Genomic DNA, 18,576 nt, shown 5'->3' with positions numbered 1-18,576 from the left:
CTCCTCAGGGGGACACCCTCCACTTTTCTGATGTCCGGGCTGTGATTGGTCCAGACTCCAGCCTGGACCTATCACAGTAGTACATCATCTTCCGACTCCCGAGCACAGTGTGCGCAGCAGCGGAGAGAAGAAGACATTGCGACTCGAGTCACCAGGAGGACCGGAGAAGTTGTCATTTTATTTCTCTTCAGTCTCCACTGAATGCCTTGACTGGGTTAGGGACCCTTATAGCTCAGCATCAGTTGGTGGAAAGGACATGACTTTACAGGAGCAGGAGGAACTAACTGAACTGAGACAAAATCGTGGTTTCAAGCTAAGATTTGCTGATCTACCTTTGGACAGTTTTTGGTTGGATACTTCCAAGGAGTTCCCCCTTCTGGCAAACAAAGCTATTTTGACATTGCTCCCATTTTCCACTACGTATCTGTGTGAGATGAGCTTTTCAAGCATGATTGCTATAAAAACTAAATACAGAGAGAGACTGAGAGCTGTTGACGAAGAGCTATGTGTGTGTCTTTCTTCGATTCCAGCCAGAATATCAGCTTTGTGTTCAGCCAAACAGGCCCAGGTTGCGCACTGAATAAAGTATTTTATAATTTTTCATATTTCTGTTTACTTACTATTTCATAATAAAGTAATTATAAAATACTTTCTTTGTGTTTATTTGATTCCTATTCAAGAGAATTACTTTATATATAGTCAATATAGGCACAGAGTTAATTTTTTTAACATTTTCTAATGGTGGTGTGCCTCGTGATTTTTTTCATGAAACAAGTGTGCCTTTGCCCAAAAAAGGTTGAAAAACACTGGCCTAATGGAATGGCTTTGAATGTGGGAGTGATGAAGTTTCACTAACACAATGGGGGTACAGCTCTGAATAAGGAGATGGTCAGTTCCTCACAGAGAGACTGCACCATCCCAAGTTTTCCTTCGAGGTGCATTTCACTCAAATTCCACCTCAAGACCCATCTTCTCCATGAAGCTTTTAGCACACCCAGTTCTCATGCCGCACTGTAGCGAAACCTAAGTGGGCATAAATTAACTTATCAAACGTTCTTCTGCTGGGTCAAATGTTAGATTGTAAGCTCTTTGAGGCAGAGGCCTGCACATTTCTACTCAGTCGAGTGTTGTGCCCATTGATGGTGCTATATGAATGAATGGTTTGAGAGCACCCCTATCTAAAAATGACTCCTGTGTCAGTAATTTGCCAGACTGAAGAGAAGGCCATGTAACAGCACAAAAGCCAGAAAATACTGATTAAGAAACATGTGAGTTGATAAGATTGAATGACTCATACATTTCTCCCTCATTTTGGTCCTGAAGTAAGTACTGCTTCATGCTAAGAGGGAAATTGTTCATACCTGTTAACAACAACAACAACAACAACAACAACAACAACAATTATTATTATTTATACCCTGCCCATCTGGCTGGGTTTCCCCAGCCACTCTGGGCGGCTTCCAACCGAATATTTAAAACATAATATAGCATGTAAATCATATAGATGTAATCCCAGAAGAGTCTATGTCTCTCAAGTAGGACTTCCAAGTCTAGCATGCTTTCCTGTCTCCCCCTGGTTTGTTGTATATGTGTGCAATGGCACACAGCGCAGGAGACCAAGAGTGACCATGACTGGTGGAGCAGTGTACAAATAAAATCCACCATCTCCTTTGCCCATAAAAGTCAACAGCTTCCACAGACGTATGTTGGGTGCCACAACATAAAAGGTCTTGTGCCAAATCACACATACATACACCTTGCCTTGGAAAACACAAGACATATCCTTCCTGTGTCCCTATTTTCCATGGACAGTCCTGGATTTACAGAAGCCATCCCAGTTTTTGATTTGATCCTGGAATGTCCCGCTGTTCCTTAGGACGTCCCTATTTTCACTGGAGAAATGTTGGAGGGTATGCAAGGAGCTTGTTATGTACCAGGGCCAGCAGGGGGATACTGTAGATAGTTTTCACTCAGGTCCACATATGCAAATTGAAAGTGACGTTCAGTGATTGGATAGTTACAGAAAGCTGTTACTGTTGCTCTGTAGTGGAGCTCTATATAAGCAGGTTGGCTGAACCCTTCAGTTCAGTTCTGTTCTGGCCTGTGAATAAACAAGAGCTGTTTGGAGAATCGCTGTGTTGTCTGATACGTTCACTCGCAACTTAACAGAGCTGCTGGGAGAATCTTAATACCTGGGCAACTGTGTGAACATAGGCAATCCTTGAAGTATCCTGGTCAACACCAGCACCTCAGATGGGGCCCAGAAACAGACAGGGCAGGTTTCTGTTCTTTTGGTCCTTGCAAGATATGTCCCATATGCCCAGTCCCAGTCACGAACCTAGTTGTCTTACAACAGCTGTCTTATGGGGAGAGGTTCGGTGGTAGAGCATATTTACAGACAGAAGGTTCCATGTTCAATCTTCAGCATCTCCTTCTCCTATTAGGGCTGGAAGACACCCCTGCCAGGGTGAAATAGCAGCCCTAGCAAAAAGATGATTGGCAGCACTTCAGGTTTGTTTTCAACTCAGGCACTCAGCCAAGGCCACATGTGTTCTACACCTCCACCCTGACCACCTTTAGGAAGCTGTCTTACACCAAGTCAGAACTTTATCTAGCTCAGTAGCTTTCCAGGGCTTCAAGCAGGGGTCTTTTCCCGCTATACCTGGAGATTGAACCTGAGACCTCCTGCAGGAGCTCTGCCAATGAGCCCTTCCCTGACAGATGTTAAACATTTCTCCCCTTATCACAAACCTCATGCTGTCACCTCTCTGGAATGGGCCTGTCTGACTTGGCAGCTGTGGCGTAGGCGCCAAGACTCTAATCAGCCCTTGGACTAGAAGTTCAAATAAATGCAGGTTTTTAAAGGGGCTGTTTTGTTCTGTCTAGAAAGGTGAGACTGGGACAAGAGTCTGAAGAAGGATGGCAGGAGCACTTATACTGCCTCTGTCTCTCGATTCAAGGTGGTGTACAGGGCAGCGACTGGCCGGAGTGAGCTTCATTGCTCTGGTCTCCTAGGTGCTGGTCTGACAGTCTAACCAGGGGTCAGCAAACTTTTTCAGCAGAGGGCCAGTCCACTGTCCCTCAGACCTTGTGGGGGGCCAGACTATATTTTTTGGGGGGAGGGAGGAACGAATTCCTTTGCCCCACAAATAACCCAGAGATGCATTTTAAATACAGTGGTACCTCAGCTTACATACGCTTCAGGTTACATACGCTTCAGGTTACAGACTCTGCTAACCCAGAAATAGTGCTTCAGGTTAAGAACTTTGCTTCAGGATGAGAACAGAAATTGTGCTCCGGCGGCGCAGAGGCAGCAGGAGGCCCCATTAGCTAAAGTGCTGCTTCAGGTTAAGAACAATTTCAGGTTAAGTACAGACCTCCGGAACGAATTAAGTACTTAAACCGAAGTACCACTGTAAAAGGACACATTCTACTCATGTAAAAACACGCTGATTCCTGGACTGTCCGCAGGCCGGATTTAGAAGGCGATTAGGCTGGATCCGGCCCCCGGGCCTTAGTTTGACTACCCATGGTCTAACCACTATGCCACATTGACTCACTGGGGTGCACTTCTTTGACAGCCAAGGTATTTTGTTTTGTGGGGACCCACTTCTTTTGTTGAATCTGTACTGTTCTCTTTTTATTGGGACAATTTGGCCATTGTGTTGATAACTATGCTCACGTTGTTTTAACTCACCTTGGGACCTTATGTTGACGGTATGGTTGGAAACCTTCCAAATAAATAAGCCAATACAGTGGTGCCCCGCAAGACGAATGCCTCACAAGACGGAAAACTCGCTAGACGAAAGGGTTTTCCGTTTTTTGAGCTGCTTCGCAAGACGAATTTCCCTATGGGCTTGCTTCGCAAGACGAAAAACGAAAATGTCTTGCAAGTTTGTTTCCTTTTTCTTAACACCGTTAATACAGTTGCGACTTTTTTGAGGTTTTTGAAGACTTTGGTGATTTTTGAAGCTTTCCCAAAACTTCTTTTAAACTTTTTAAACTTTTTTTGGGGGGGTTGGATTTTGGGTTGGGGTGTTTGGAATTCAAGGACTTGGTGTTGGGGAGGGGTTTGCAAGAATCTGGAAGCTTGTGTGTTTTTTTCTGCATTTTTTTGATTTTCTGTGACCATTGGGCCACTCTGCTGTTTTTTAAAAAAAATTCTGGATTTGAATTTCTGTGTGGTGGGCGGCTGGGGGAACAGTTGGGGAGGGGGTTCTTCAGCAAGAAGCCAAGAGTGGAAGAGGAACCTTCTTCAAGTTGTCCCCCAGAGTCTTAGAAAATGTACTGTACACTTTGTTGATTTTTAAATGTTTTTCTGTCATGTTTAGAAACTTAATTTATTGTTCCTTCAATTTTTGAAATGCTCTTTACAGTATGTGTGACTTCAAAGAGCACTTAATAAACTCTTGTTGTACCAAATTTGGCTTTGTTTGGACTTTTTTGACCATAGGAACGCATTAATTGAATTTCAATGCATTCCTTTTTTTTTTTTATAAAAATTTTTATTGCGTTCCTTTTCATAGGTTCACAAATTGGTTTACATAGCAACATACAAGAAACATTTTTTTTTATATATATAAAGAAAAATAAAAAAAATAGAAAAAGTTGAATATGTTACACATCATCTTTCATAAATTTACTTTCTAATTTCAATGCATTCCTATGGGATTTCATGCTTCGCAAGACGAAAAATTCGCTAGACGAAAAAACTTGCGGAACGAATTAATTTCGTCTTGCGAGGCACCACTGTAATTTTTTTTTTCCCAGCCAGAGCTCACTGGAACTCCTCCTCACTGCACCTCTCAGGTGGGCGCCATTGTCATTCTAAGACAAGCATCCCCAAACTAGGCCCTCCAGATGTTTTGGGACTACAACTCCCATCATCCCTAGCTAACAGGACCACTGGTCAGGGATGATGGGAACTATAGTCCCAAAACATCTGGAGGCCTGTTCTAAGAGAATGAAGGAGGTGTTCATGGTTAGCTCTGGCACCTCTTTTTCCAGAAAAATAGCACTGGAATAAACAAAGTGCATTTCTTCTGACAGCAAAATTCTGACGCCAGTTTCCACAAGTCCAAAATGTTTGGATGCGAGATAGATAGATAGATAGAGAATTTATTACAGTCAGAGACCAGCTTATAAAACACACTTGGGGGTACAAACACAGAAGGAAAACAAACATTTAAAACAATGTACATCAATAAATTTAAAATTTATAAATGCGATAAGTGTATAGACACTTAAAACGTTAAAAAGAGCTACCGCAGAGAGATGACCCAGAGTCACCCATGGAACCGAGTTTGGGGATTTTCTTAATGAACTAGTTTGGGTAGGGAGATGGTCTGCGCCTACAGATCTGTACACAGAATCTGGCAACCATCTGGGTCATCTTATGATCTTTGGCTAACAGGAAAAGGTCATATTTTTGCTTTTCCGGGAGGTCAGTGAGCCTCACCAGCAGGGGATCAATGGTCTCACTATGTGCCTCTTCATAAAAGGGACATCTAAAGAACAAGTGCTCTGGGCTTCCTATCTCCCGCAATGAACAGGCACAAAGTCTCTGAGCGTATGGAACCTTTTTTAAAGGATCCTTCCAGGACCTGCGAGGGATGCAAGATATTATGGAAGAGACGCCATAGAACAATGTGTGGACATTCTACCTATGGCTGCTCTCTTGGGAATGTTCACCTCTAGGCAGCGCTAGAGCATATGCCCACGCTGCCCAGAGTGGGCACCCTCCTGAGGGGGGCATGGCACGGAGGGTGCCCTCTCAGGCATGGTATAGCCGCTCGAGTTGCCGGAGCGGTGTGTGCGCCCCGCAGCTGGGGGTGGAGTGAGCCATCCATGGGGGTGGAGGGAGCTGGCCATGGCGGACACTTGGCACGCCGCCTGCCCACAACTCCCAAGCCTCCCCCAAGCTGTCAAAACAAAGGGGGAAGGAGGGAAATGCCACCGGGAAAGCGGCACAGATCCCCCCCATCCCGACGGCTCGGGGTAGGCTTGGTAGTTGCAGGCGGGCGGCGCGCCGAATGTCACCCCCCTCAGTGAGGGCACCTGGGTCGGTCCGCCTCCACCGCCCCCCTTCCTACGCCCCTGCCTCTAGGCGCATAATGTCACCTTTGGAAAGCTCTGTCAACATGCTGATGAAATTAAGACACACTCTGTACGATATTCCATTCCACTCTTGAAGCTTGTCATTGTAACAGAGCAATCCTAGATAAGCTTTTAATACGAATGATAAGCTTGACTCAGGAAAAAGGTTCTAACATACTTAGAAGGCTGTTTTTTGTGTTGTTGTTCTCCCATCTGAGTGGGAGGTGGTGGGAAAGAAATTGTTGCACTTTGGCCAACTCTCTCTCTCTCTCTCTCTCTCTCTCTCTCTCACACACACACACACACACACAGTGGGAAACACTGTATGAAAACCTCTATTGCTTGTTCAATTGGCTGCCTGTTGTGAACTGGCATAAGCCCATCCATTGTTGCTGAAGGCACATAAAACACATTATGGATTTAAAGGAAATACTCAGAAATGTAACAGGCACCGAGATGTGCCTGACTTTGATGTGTTTACTCATGGCGTTATGTAAGAGTAAATGGATAGCATTGTTTGTCCCGCACCGGAAGAAAATGAGCTCAGTTTTGACATGTCCGTTCGAACAGGCCTGCCAAACTCATTGATTTACTTCCTCAGATCTGTATCCCACCTTTCTTCCAAGGAACTAAGGCAGCCTACCTGCCCCCCCTTCCCATTTTTTCCCTCACAACAATCCTTGCGAGGGAGGCGAGTCTTGAAAGCGAAGGATTTGGGCGCAAGCATCTGACCCTTGGAGCTGGGCCTCAGTGTCTGAGCTAAATGACGGAAAGATTCAGAAGTCTCATTTTTTTCTACAGATATACAGCCATAATGTATATCTGTATATATCTTTAGGACTGTGTTCTGACATTTCACCAAAATTCATGAAATCAGTGTGTTTTAATTACGTATCATGCCACTCCATATGCTTCATGGAATAATCCCTTTTTTCTTTTCTTTCTTTTTCTAGACTCTGACAACATCTAAGCGGCAGTGCCTCGCATTGAAAGGGAGCAAGTCCAAGGACTACGAATGTAGTATTGCATGCTTTGCAACACCTTTGTGACTCTTAAAGAGGCCCATTTTGCGCTGTTGGCAAGAAAGGTTAGGAAGAAGGAATTGGACAAAATAGTAAGGGAGATTCAGAGGTCTAAATTGAAATGTGCTCTGCGTAGTTGTAGAGGCTCCCCATCTACAGTCTCATTTGCAATACAGTGGTACCTCGGGTTACATACGCTTCAGGTTACATACGCTTCAGGTTACAGGCTCCGCTAACCCAGAAATATTACCTCGGGTTAAGAACTTTGCTTCAGGATGAGAACAGAAATCGTGCTCTGGCGGCACGGCGGCAGCAGGAGGCCCCATTAGCTAAAGTGGTGCTTCAGGTTAAGAACAGTTTCAGGTTAAGTATGGACCTCCAGAACGAACTAAGTACTTAACCTGAGGTACCATTGTACATGGTTCTGTTGGTTCAAGTAGAGGTTCTGGTCTATATTTTATACAGCCTGCATTGTATGGTTTGGCCATGTCCTTTGGCTAGCACAACTTTCTGAATTGAACCGAACTGAACTGTTTTTATATTTAGGCAAACGAGAAAAGGGAGGAGCAAATTTGTGTGTGAGCAGGTCAGGGGTACCACACGAGTCTGCAGGCTGCTCCCAGTTGCCTAATCATGGTTTGATTGTGACGTCTGAATTAGGCCCATGTGTCTGTCTCCATGCAAAACAGTCTTATGTCTTTAAAGACATGAAATCTAAACAGTAAGTCTTAGCAGTTTCTTGGCCTTGTGGTTTCCATTTGGGTTGAGATGAAGATGTGTCTTTCTTCGGCTGGATGACTTTTATTTCTGATTAAGGAGAAAGAAAGAAAGAAAGAAAGAAAGAAAGAAAGAAAGAAAGAAAGAAAGAAAACAGAAGAAAGAGCAACCATAAATCTCTGGAAGAAAGGAGAGAAGGCAGCAACAAAGGCTTCCCTCCCAAGGACCATCTGCGTGTTCAAGGCTCCCATAAGAGAGTTGCCTTCTGCTTGCTCACACCAGAGCAGCCACAAAGCAAGTTGGACGGCTTCTAAAGGCATTGCACAGAAATAACCTACCAATGTCCAGTGCCACTATTACATTTGTAGTGTTATTATTCCTTTCCTGTTGAATAATTGCTACATCTGTCTAGTGTTATAACCCCAACCACCAGGGCAGTCACATCCCATTTTGCTGTTTGAGGCAAAGTGGGAAGTGTGCCCTGCCATGCCTCTGCTGTCTATGCCACCCGCCCAGTCACCTCCCCATTGGCAGAGAAGTGGCTCCAGCATCGGTGCCAATTTCTGGTATGACCTCGCAGATTTGCAATGAGATATTGCCCAAAACCAGCACTGATGCCAACTCCACTTTGCCACTGGTGACAGAGGAGAGGGGTGCCAGCGGGGGCTTTGCTTTTGAGTGCCTCCCCATCACTTTCCTTACAGCTAATAGTCTAGGAGACTCTTGAGAGTCCCATGGACTGCAAGAAGATCAAACCTATCCATTCTTAAGGAAATCAGCCCTGAGTGCTCACTGGAAGGACAGATCCTGAAGCTGAGGCTCCAATACTTTGGCCACCTCATGAGAAGAGAAGACTCCCTGGAAAGGACCCTGATGTTGGGAAAGATGGAGGGCACAAGGAGAAGGGAACGACAGAGGATGAGATGGTTGGACGGGGTTCTCGAAGCTACCAACATGAGTTTGACCAAACTGCGGGAGGCAGTGGAAGACAGGAGCGCCTGGTGTGCTCTGGTCCATGGGGTCACGAAGAGTCGGACACGGCTAAACGACTAAACAACAACAACAACAGTCTAATTGCAGGTTTATTGCATGGCAGCACCCAATCCCCAACTGCAGGAGGTGAATTTGCCAGCGTGCGATTGAATCCCACCCACAAATTAGCAACAAGTCTTGACCCTACTCGTTTTTAACCCCAAGCAATGCTGGAAATAGTTGCGCCATCCATAATTTTCCAGACAAAAGGGTGTCCACCTTTTTATCTCTAGTTATATTACTGGTTATTGGCAACAATTCAGAAAAGACTAGAGAATTTCACAAGTTTCCAAGCCTGTTCCCATGTCCCTCCTCTGGATATGAGACATGAGCTGCTCTCTTTCACGATGCGAATGCTAAATGGATTGTATGGAGAGGGATGGGACCCCCTCCTAACACAGATTTGTGATGCTCAGAATTTTGGTCCAGCTCTGTAAGCAACCAGCAAAGAAGAGGCAAAAGGCAATTCCCAAATATTGTGTTGTGAGTGGAGGGAGGGAGATCATGGTGAGAAGGAGCATACATTCCCTAGACAGAGAAGGGAGAACATCTTTTATATGCTCTTTCAAGTGCCAGCTAGTTTCCGGAGCACTTCAGGCATCTTTCGCTGAGTGCATATTATAAGGCTAATTCATAGGGGGGCGGAGTTGGGGTGTGTGAAAAGAGCGAGGTCGGAGATGTACCATTTTGCAGTAGGGTGACGCCTGCTAGTATGCAGACTTAAGCCAGCGGGACAATTGTAAATAATGCAATCTGATGCGATCTAAGGGAAATAATCAGGATATTTTAATTATTATTATTTCATCCCCTCTGAAGGTGCTCGTTAACGTTTCATGATGACATTGAAGGAGCTAATTCGATAAATACCAGTACCAATTAGTGACAATGGCCGGGCAGCTGGCGTGTGGGGAGAGAGGCTTACTAAGCTAATCATAATTGCCTTGCTACTACCTTGTGGTCCTCTGGGCTCTTTGTTCTGTCCATCTGTTGTCTCTCTGCAGCGGCCACAAGGCTTTTCGGGAAGTGACCTCAGCGCTATTCATGTACAGTACCTAGCACAATGGGGACTCTGGCCGGGGCTTTCAGGTGGCAAAAACAGATCAATTGGATGACTCACCTTTTGGTCCCTGAAACGCTTACAACTTGTTGCAAGATAAAATATAAAAACAACAGCAGTGTGTGTGTGTGTGTGTGTGTGTGTGTGTGTAGAAAGGGATTCACAAAACCAGCAGAAGAAGCAAAAGTCTAGTTAAACCTATAAGATACAGTGGTACCTCGGGTTATATACGCTTCAGGTTACAGACTCCGCTAACCCAGAAATAGTGCTTCAGGTTAAGAACTTTGCTTCAGAATGAGAATAGAAATTGTGCTCCGGCGGCGCAACAGCAGCTTGAGGCCCCATTAGCTAAAGTGGTGCTTCAGGTTAAGAACAGTTTCAGGTTAAGTACGGACTTCCGGAACGAATTAAGCACTTAACCTGAGGTACAACTGTAATTCCAAATAACTCAACCAGCTACCAGAGAGATCCAAACATTCTTGGAAGGAAAACTTGTTTGTTCATGACACTGGAATAGCAATGCACAGTTTCAGTGTAAGGGTATTTCTTCGTCTAGCATTCTTGGAATCAGTGGGGATGGCTGCCTTTTTCCAACTTTGGCTGGTTAGAACATAAGAAAGGGTGCTGGATCAGGCCAATGACCCACTTTATCCAGCATCCCGTTCCCACAGTGGCCACCCAGATGTCTGCAGGAAACCCTCCAGCGGGACCCAGGAGCAAGAGAGTTCTCTGTGGTTTCCAGCAACCAGCACTCCGAAGCATCACTGCCTCCGACCATGGAGGCAGAGCATGGCCATGGTGGCTACTTGCCATCGATAGCCTCGCCCTCCATGAATTTGTCCAACCCCTTGTAAATCCATAGTTCACCAGCCATGACCTTTCCTGACAAAATCAGATCTTGCCAGAGTCATTCAGGCCCTCTGTACTCACCACCATTGCACTTTGTGTGGAGCTGCCTTAAGTGGTAGGACATCTTCTTTACATTGGAAGGTCCTGAGTTCAATTTCTGGCATCTCCAGGTCTCGCTGGGAATGTCCCCTGTCTGAAACCCCAGACAGAGTAGGCAATACTCAGCTATTATTCCTGCATTGCAGGGGGTTGGAGTAGATGGCCCTTGGGATCCCTTCCAACTCTAAATTCTATACAGTGGTACCTCAGGTTACAGAAGCTTCAGGTTACAGAAATAGTACCTTGGGTTAAGAACTTTGCTTCAGGATGAAAACAGAAATCACATGGCAGCGGCATGGCGGCAGCAGGAGGCCCCATTACCTAAAGTGGTACCTCAGGTTAAGAAGAGTTTCAGGTTAAGAACGGACCTCCGGAACAAATTAAGTTCTTAACCTGAAGTACCACTGTAATTCTATGAAACCATGGTCTGGCATTTGTTGTTGTTTAGTTGTTTAGTCGTGTTCGACTCTTTGTGACCCCATGGATCAGAGTATGCCAGGCACTCCTGTCTTCCACTGCCTTTGGAACACTGCAGTTTGGTCCAACTCATATTGGTAGCTACGAGAACACTGTCCAACCATCTTGTCCTCTGTCATCCCCTTCTCCTAGTGCCCTCAATCTTTCCCAGCATCAGGGTCTTTTCCAGGGAGTCTTCCCTTCTCATGAGGTGGCCAAAGTATTGGAGCCTCAGCTTCAGGATCTGTCCTTCCAGTGAGCACTCGGGGCTGATTTGATCTTCTTGCAGTCCATGGGACTCTCAAGAGTCTCCTCCAGCACCATAATTCAAAGCATCACTTCTCCGGCGATCAGCCTTCTTTATGGTCCAGCTTTCACTTCCATACATCACTACTGGGAAAACCATAGCTTTTACTAAACGGACCTTTGTTGGCAAGGTGATGTCTCTGCTTTTTAAGATGCTGTCCAGGTTTGTCATTGCTTTTCTCCCAAGAGCAGGCGTCTTTTAATTTCGTGGCTGCTGTCACCATCTGCAGTGATCATGGAGCCCAAGAAAGTAAAATCTCTCACTGCCTCCATTTCTTCCCCTTCTATTTGCCAGGAGGTGATGGGACCAGTGGCCATGATCTTAGTGTTTTTTTGATGTTGAGCTTCAGACCATATTTTGCGCTCTCCTCTTTCACCCTCACTAAAAGGTTCTTTAATTCCTCCTCGCTTTCTGCCATCAATGTTGTGTCATCTGCATATCTGAGGTTGTTGATATTTCTTCCGGCAATCTTAATTCCGGCTTGGGATTCAACCAGCCCAGCCTTTCGCATGATGAATTCTGCATATAAGTTAAATAAGCAGGGAGACTCATGACTGAGTAGGGGGATTCAAACCTTGGTCTCCCAGGTCCTAGTCCAACACTCTAACCATTACACCACACTGCCTCTCTAAATTGGGCCTGGTAGCTCAGTGCAGTGCTTTTCCAGAGCCAGCAATACATGGTCCCTTCAGGCTGCTTCACTTGCTATCCTGGCGCCCGCATTCTGCACTAAACAAATCCTCCAGACTGTCTTCAAGGGCAGCCCCATGAAGAATGCACTACAGTAGTCCAGGCATGAAGTCAACAGAGCACATAGAACTGACACTAACAAGCACCTTCACATGGGATGAAATAATAATAATTAAAAAGTACTGAGACTCCAGTGGCAAGATAGGACCCAATAGTGCCCCCAACAAACCTGTTCCTTCAGGGAAAGTGCAGGTCATACACATAATTCAGGAACCAGCTGCCCACAGCACTTTCATCTTATCCGGATCTGGTCTCAGTTCATTGGCCCTCCTCCAGCCCATCATTGCTTCCAAACCCCAATGCAACACCTTCATAGCCTCTCCTGACGCAATGTTCCCATTTTTGGGCAGCGTCTTTCGTAAAGAGCTGATCCTGGCGAGACCAAAACTGTGGTTTGTACACCGATTTCCTTCCATTCAAGTTCCTCTGTATTGCACACACGTCTTGCCTTTGTCACCACTTCTCTGTTCCAAACAGAACAGTTCTGAAAGAACCTTCCTTGCGACTCCAAATAATGCACGTATATAGCATCGTAGTTAATTTAAGAATGAATGGAGGAAGATGGAATAGAAACCTTTGAGTGCCCTCTAGTGACAGGCTGGATAGCTTATGCCTCAGTCGATTCAACAATTGCTGCCCTAGCCTCCACGACTAGCCCAGCCTTAGAGGCAAATTACCGCAATTCCAGGTGTGGCTAGCCTCATCTATGCAAGTCTCTTGGGAGAAAAAGACAATGCATTTTAATTTTTTAGAGGAGGCGCACAGTGGCAGCTTGGTATTTACAGTAGTGATTTCCAGGGGGAACAATTTGCCTTGGGTGCCTCGGGAAGAGATGCAAATGCAAAGAGAAATAAATAAAGAGAAACACATTTCAGCCTGATCTGCCTCCCTCAGCCTGCTCCCAATGCCGCTTAGATTAAAAAAAAAAAATTAAGTGGGATATGAATGCTTTTAAGTAAGGAAAATAAATAAAAATGCTTAGTGGTGGATATCTGTAGCTGGTAAGAAATGGATATAGATACAGATATATAGATATTACAAAATAAAAAAATTCCTTCCAGTAGCACCTTAAAGACCAACTAAGTTAGTTCTTGGTATGAGCTTTCGTGTGCATGCACACTTCTTCAGATACACTGAAACAGAAGTTGCCAGACCCTTCTATATAGTGAGAAGGTGGGGAGGGGTATTACTCAGAAGGGTGGTGGGAATGGGAGATTGGCAGATAGCTGAGATGAGCCTGTTGACGACTCTAAACGACTGTAATAGGTCTTACAGGAAAAGGCAAGGGGTGAGAAGGTGAAAAATGGCTTAGATATTACAAACACACACAAATCACTATCAGTGCGCATGATGATCCTCTTTCAGTGCTATAGGACAGACCTTCTGCCCCACGGAGCTTACAATAAGATATAAATTGCTTAGGGTTCATTCATATACTGGCATGTGTGCCATTTCTCCCCTGCCCGGTGCATATGACCTTTCATGATCTGTTTATACAGTGGTACCTCAGGTTAAGTACTTAATTCGTTCCGGAGGTCCGTACTTAACCTGAAACTGTTCTTAACCAGAAGCACCACTTTAGCTAATGGGGCCTCCTGCTGCTGCCGCGCCGCTGGAGCATGATTTCTGTTCTCATCCTGAAGCAAAGTACTTAACCCAAGGTAATATTTCTGGGTTAGTGGAGTCTGTAACCTGAAGCGTATGTAACCTGAAGCGTATGTAACCCGGGGTACCACTGTAGACTCAAATGTCTTTAGGCACTACTATGAACGATACATATGCACACAGGAAGTGTGATTCAAGATGAAAACAAATATATTTCCCTTCAGGAATGGGTGAAAGTTTCTCTGCTGCAGGGCAAGTTCCCTTTGTCCCCATGCCAGTCTTGAACCTGCTGATCTGAAAAACAGCCATCATTTGACACTTGCAGGTCTTTGCATTTTGCAATGCAGTTCTCCAGGCAAGTACTCTATACAAATGTGTGTGTGTGTGTGTGTGTGTGTGTGTGTGTGTGTGTGTGTGTTAGGGATTATCAGTGGTTTCCATTACACCATTGTTTTATTGCTATGTTTTCTTCATCTGTATGCCACCTAGAGAACTGATTTTATGAGGCATCCAAGAAATACAAATAGCAACAAAACAGATTTTTATTTTTTCTAAATAGGTATAGGTTTGCTGTGGGTTGGCTGAGAGGATCAAGGCATTAATGCGGAGGTGAGATATGGTTATTCAATATCCCACCAGACCAACACACACTAGTTTCTTTCAACTCATAAGTCAGATTTATGAATTAAACATACAGAATTGCAGCCAAGGAAATATATAGACTAAATCACAGTATTAGCTTTAGCATCTAAAATATGCCCTGTCTGATAAAATTGGCAGATGAACTTTATCTTTTGTAGCTGTAGAAGAGCTAGAGTACAAAGCAGTGCATGAGCCAGAAATCCAAAGCCTCTGTCTACAAGATGCATGAACAGAAGGGAGCAGATTTTCTGCTGACTCTAAACTAAAGAGCCTGAACACAAGACTTGGTTGCATGTTTATAGGAACTTGCCTGTGAAACTGATGCAATGGCATGATCAGCTTAAGGTTACCCAGTAGAGGTCAAGCCACAGTCAAAGCAATAGTAGCAGGATGCACATTTACGGCGCAGGCAGGTTGGAGGTCTGGGCGAAACAAAGGCCAATCAATTGTACAAGAAGCATATTAGACCCTTAGGTAGAGGCAGATTGGGCATTTGAGTAAAACAAAGGTCAGTTATGTATGCAATTTCTGCAATTTAATTGTGCATCTCCAACTCTCCAAGACAGACTTCTGTTTTGTTTTTTAAGGCCAAGTAGGTTGTGTGTGTGTGTGTGTGTGTGTGTGTGTGTGTGTGTGTGTGTGTGTGTTTCAAACTACAACTGCTCACAAAGTGGGTTGTTGCTTTGTGATTGCCACAAGATCCAGCCAATCAGGATTCTGCACAGCCAGATTCTCTGGGGAATGGGAAGAATAGCTTTTGAGTTCAATACAGTTTGGAAGCTTCTGTTGTTGCTGTTGTTCTTTAGTCGTTTAGTTGTGTCCGACTCTTTGTGACCCCATGGACCAGAGCACGCTAGGCACTCCTGTCTTCCGCTGCCTCCCACAGTTTGGTCAGACTCATGTTTGTAGCTTCGAGAACACTATCCAACCATCTCGTCCTCTGTCATCCCCTTCTCCTTGTGCCCTCCATCTTTCCCAACATCGGGGTCTTTTCCAGGGAGTCTTCTCTCCTCTCCAGGTGGCCAAAGTATTGGAGTCTCAGCTTCAGGATCTGTCCTTCCAGTGAGCACTCAGGGCTGATTTCCTTAAGAATGGATAGGTTGGATCTTCTTGCAGTCCATGGGACTCTCAAGAGTCTCCTCCAGCACCATAATTCAAAAGCATCAATTCTTTGGCGATCAGCCTTCTTTGTGGTCCAGCTCTCACTTCCATACATCACTACTGGGAAAACCATTTGGAAGCTTATAGGTTTGTCCAAAAAGGGGTGGGTGCAGATTCACAGCAGGTTCACCACTCATGATATTGTGCAAATCCATTTTCTCATTGGCACTAGGAAGAATGATTACTGGCAAGAGGTCTGAGTAAGAAATAAACTGTGCTTATACGACATGTCTTAAAAGAGCCAAGTTCCTTGATCAGCTAGATACAGATTTTGAATCTCTGCCTGTTGCGTGGTTTTGCCAGTAAAGTCTTGATGAAGAGGAAATAAATGCAGCTATGGAGCTTTTTCAAGAATCCAGCCATGGCTAATATTAGGCAACAGCCAAATTTAAACATTCAGAGCCATTCCTTGGAAATTATTTCAGCATGGGGAAATAGAGCATTTCCCTCTCCTTTCATTTGAAGGCATGTTCAGAGCTGCTGCATGAAGTTATCCAGAGCAGCCAAACCCAAAGCCAGCCAGCAATCATTCATTCATTCAGTCATTCATTCATGCATACACTTCCATAATGAAAAAACGCAAATGAATGGAGTTCCTGAGTTTTGTGGGCCCCAACGTCCTTGAAATAGAAAAGTGTTGCTTCAGCAAATACCAGCTCATTGACATTTATGAGCTTTGCGTAAGTCGGTGGGCAGCACAAGCACGGCACTTTATGTCTCAGCCGTTCAAAGTTCTAGCACAGGATTTAGGGCACTGGCCTTCAGAATGTAAAGTATTTGAACTGCAGACCCCAGGGAGCGCCATTTTTTAAGAAGCTCAAGATCATGCACTTGGTGGAATCAATAGGAATGTTTTTACTGGGTTCTGTGGGAGTTCGGAGAACAAAGAGCTCCTCTTAATAATAATAATAATAATAATAATAATAATAATAATTTATTATTTATACCCCGCCCATCTGGCTGGGCTTCCCCAGCCACTCTGGGCGGCTTCCAGAAAAATATTAAAATACTGTAATACATCAAACATTAAAAGCTTCTCTAAACAGGGCTGCCTTTAGATGTCTTCTAAAAGTCTGGTAGTTGTTGTTCTCTTTGACATCTGGTGGGAGGGCATTCCACAGGGCGGGCGCCGCTACAGAGAAGGCCCTCTGCCTGGTTCCCTGTAACTTGGCTTCTTGCAGTGAGGGAACCGCCAGAAGGCCCTCGGTGCTGGACCTCAGTGTCCAGGTATAACACTGAGGGGTGGAGACACTCCTTCGGGTATACTGGACCGAGGCCGTTTAGGGCTTTAAAGGTCAGCACCAACACTTTGAATTGTGCTTGGAAACATACTGGGAGCCAATGTAGTTCTTTCAAGACTCGTGTTATGTGGTCTCGGCGGCCGTTCCCAGTCACCAGTCTAGCTGCCGCATTCTGGATTAGTTGTAGTTTCCAGGTCACCTTCAAAGGTAGCCCCACATAGAGCGCATTGCAGTAGTCCAAGCGGAAGATAACCAGAGCATGCACTACTCTGGCGAGACAGTCTGCGGGCAGGTAGGGTCTCAGCCTGCATACCAGATGGAGCTGGTAAACAGCTGCCCTGGACACAGATTTGACCTTTGCCTCCATGGACAGCTGTGAGTCCAAAATGACTCCCAGGCTGCGCACCTGGTCCTTCCGGGGCACAGTTACCCCATTCAGGACCAGGGAACCCTCCACACCTGCCCGCCTCCTGTCTCCCAAAAGCAGTACTTCTGTCTTGTCAGGATTCAACCTCAATCTGTTTGCCTTTTTGCCACTTCCAGCAAGCCAAGAGTTCAAGTGGCCTTGCCAAACTCTTGATAAAATTCTGCTCTTAAAGAGCAAACAGGTAAGTCATTGGTATTTGGTAGCTGGTTGCTGTTTGCCTTTGTGCCAGGAAATTCATGTTGCGTGTCTAGACCCCACAACCACCCCTCGTTGAGGAATAAAACACACCAGGACACAGATATTAGGTTAATGTTACTGGGCAAATTTTGGCCACAACTTTATTGATTACAGAATGTGAGCGGTAATTGGCTTAGGCATTGAATGGACCCGACTGTATCTGACTCCTGCCCACTGTGCAGGAAATCCAGTAAGGGTAAACCACCAGAAGGGGGAGCCCCGTCAATGCAAACCAACTTGAGCTCCCCCAGGTGTTCCTGATGGGGTCGTGTGATGGCCCTAGCCCTGCCCCGGGCTTGGGACAAGATCCACCCCCCTGGATTACTTACCCTTAAGCTCGGAGGGGCAGGTGATGGCCACACCTCACCTCCCCCATCAAAAGGTCAAACAACTGTAAATATCTGGATACCGTAAAGATCTAAGAGCATAAGGAGAACCTGCGGGACCAGGCCAATGGCCCACCTAGTCCAGCATCCTGTTTTCACAGTGACCAACCAGATACTTATGGGAAGTCCACAAGACTTCCAAGCAACCACAGTAGAGATAGAATGTATTGTTAGATGCCCCCCCAATCTCTGAGCAGTGCAAGATTCCAGGGGTACCAGGTATGTTTACCGGGGTGTGTGATCGCCGAAGAATTGATGCTTTTGAATTATGGTGCTGGAGGAGACTCTTGAGAGTCCCATGGACTGCAAGAAGATCAAACCTATCCATTCTGAAGGAAATCAGCCCCGAGTGCTCACTGGAAGGACAGATCCTGAAGCTGAGGCTCCAATACTTTGGCCACCTCATGAGAAGAGAAGACTCCCTGGAAAAGACCCTGATGTTGGGAAAGATGGAGGGCACAAGGAGAAGGGGATGACAGAGGACGAGATGGT

Source organism: Podarcis liolepis (assembly GCF_965112155.1).
Source record: "Podarcis liolepis genome assembly, chromosome: 1".
NCBI lineage: Eukaryota > Metazoa > Chordata > Lepidosauria > Squamata > Lacertidae > Podarcis > Podarcis liolepis.
The sequence above is the reverse complement of the archived record's forward strand: the minus strand, read 5'-3'. Positions refer to the sequence as shown.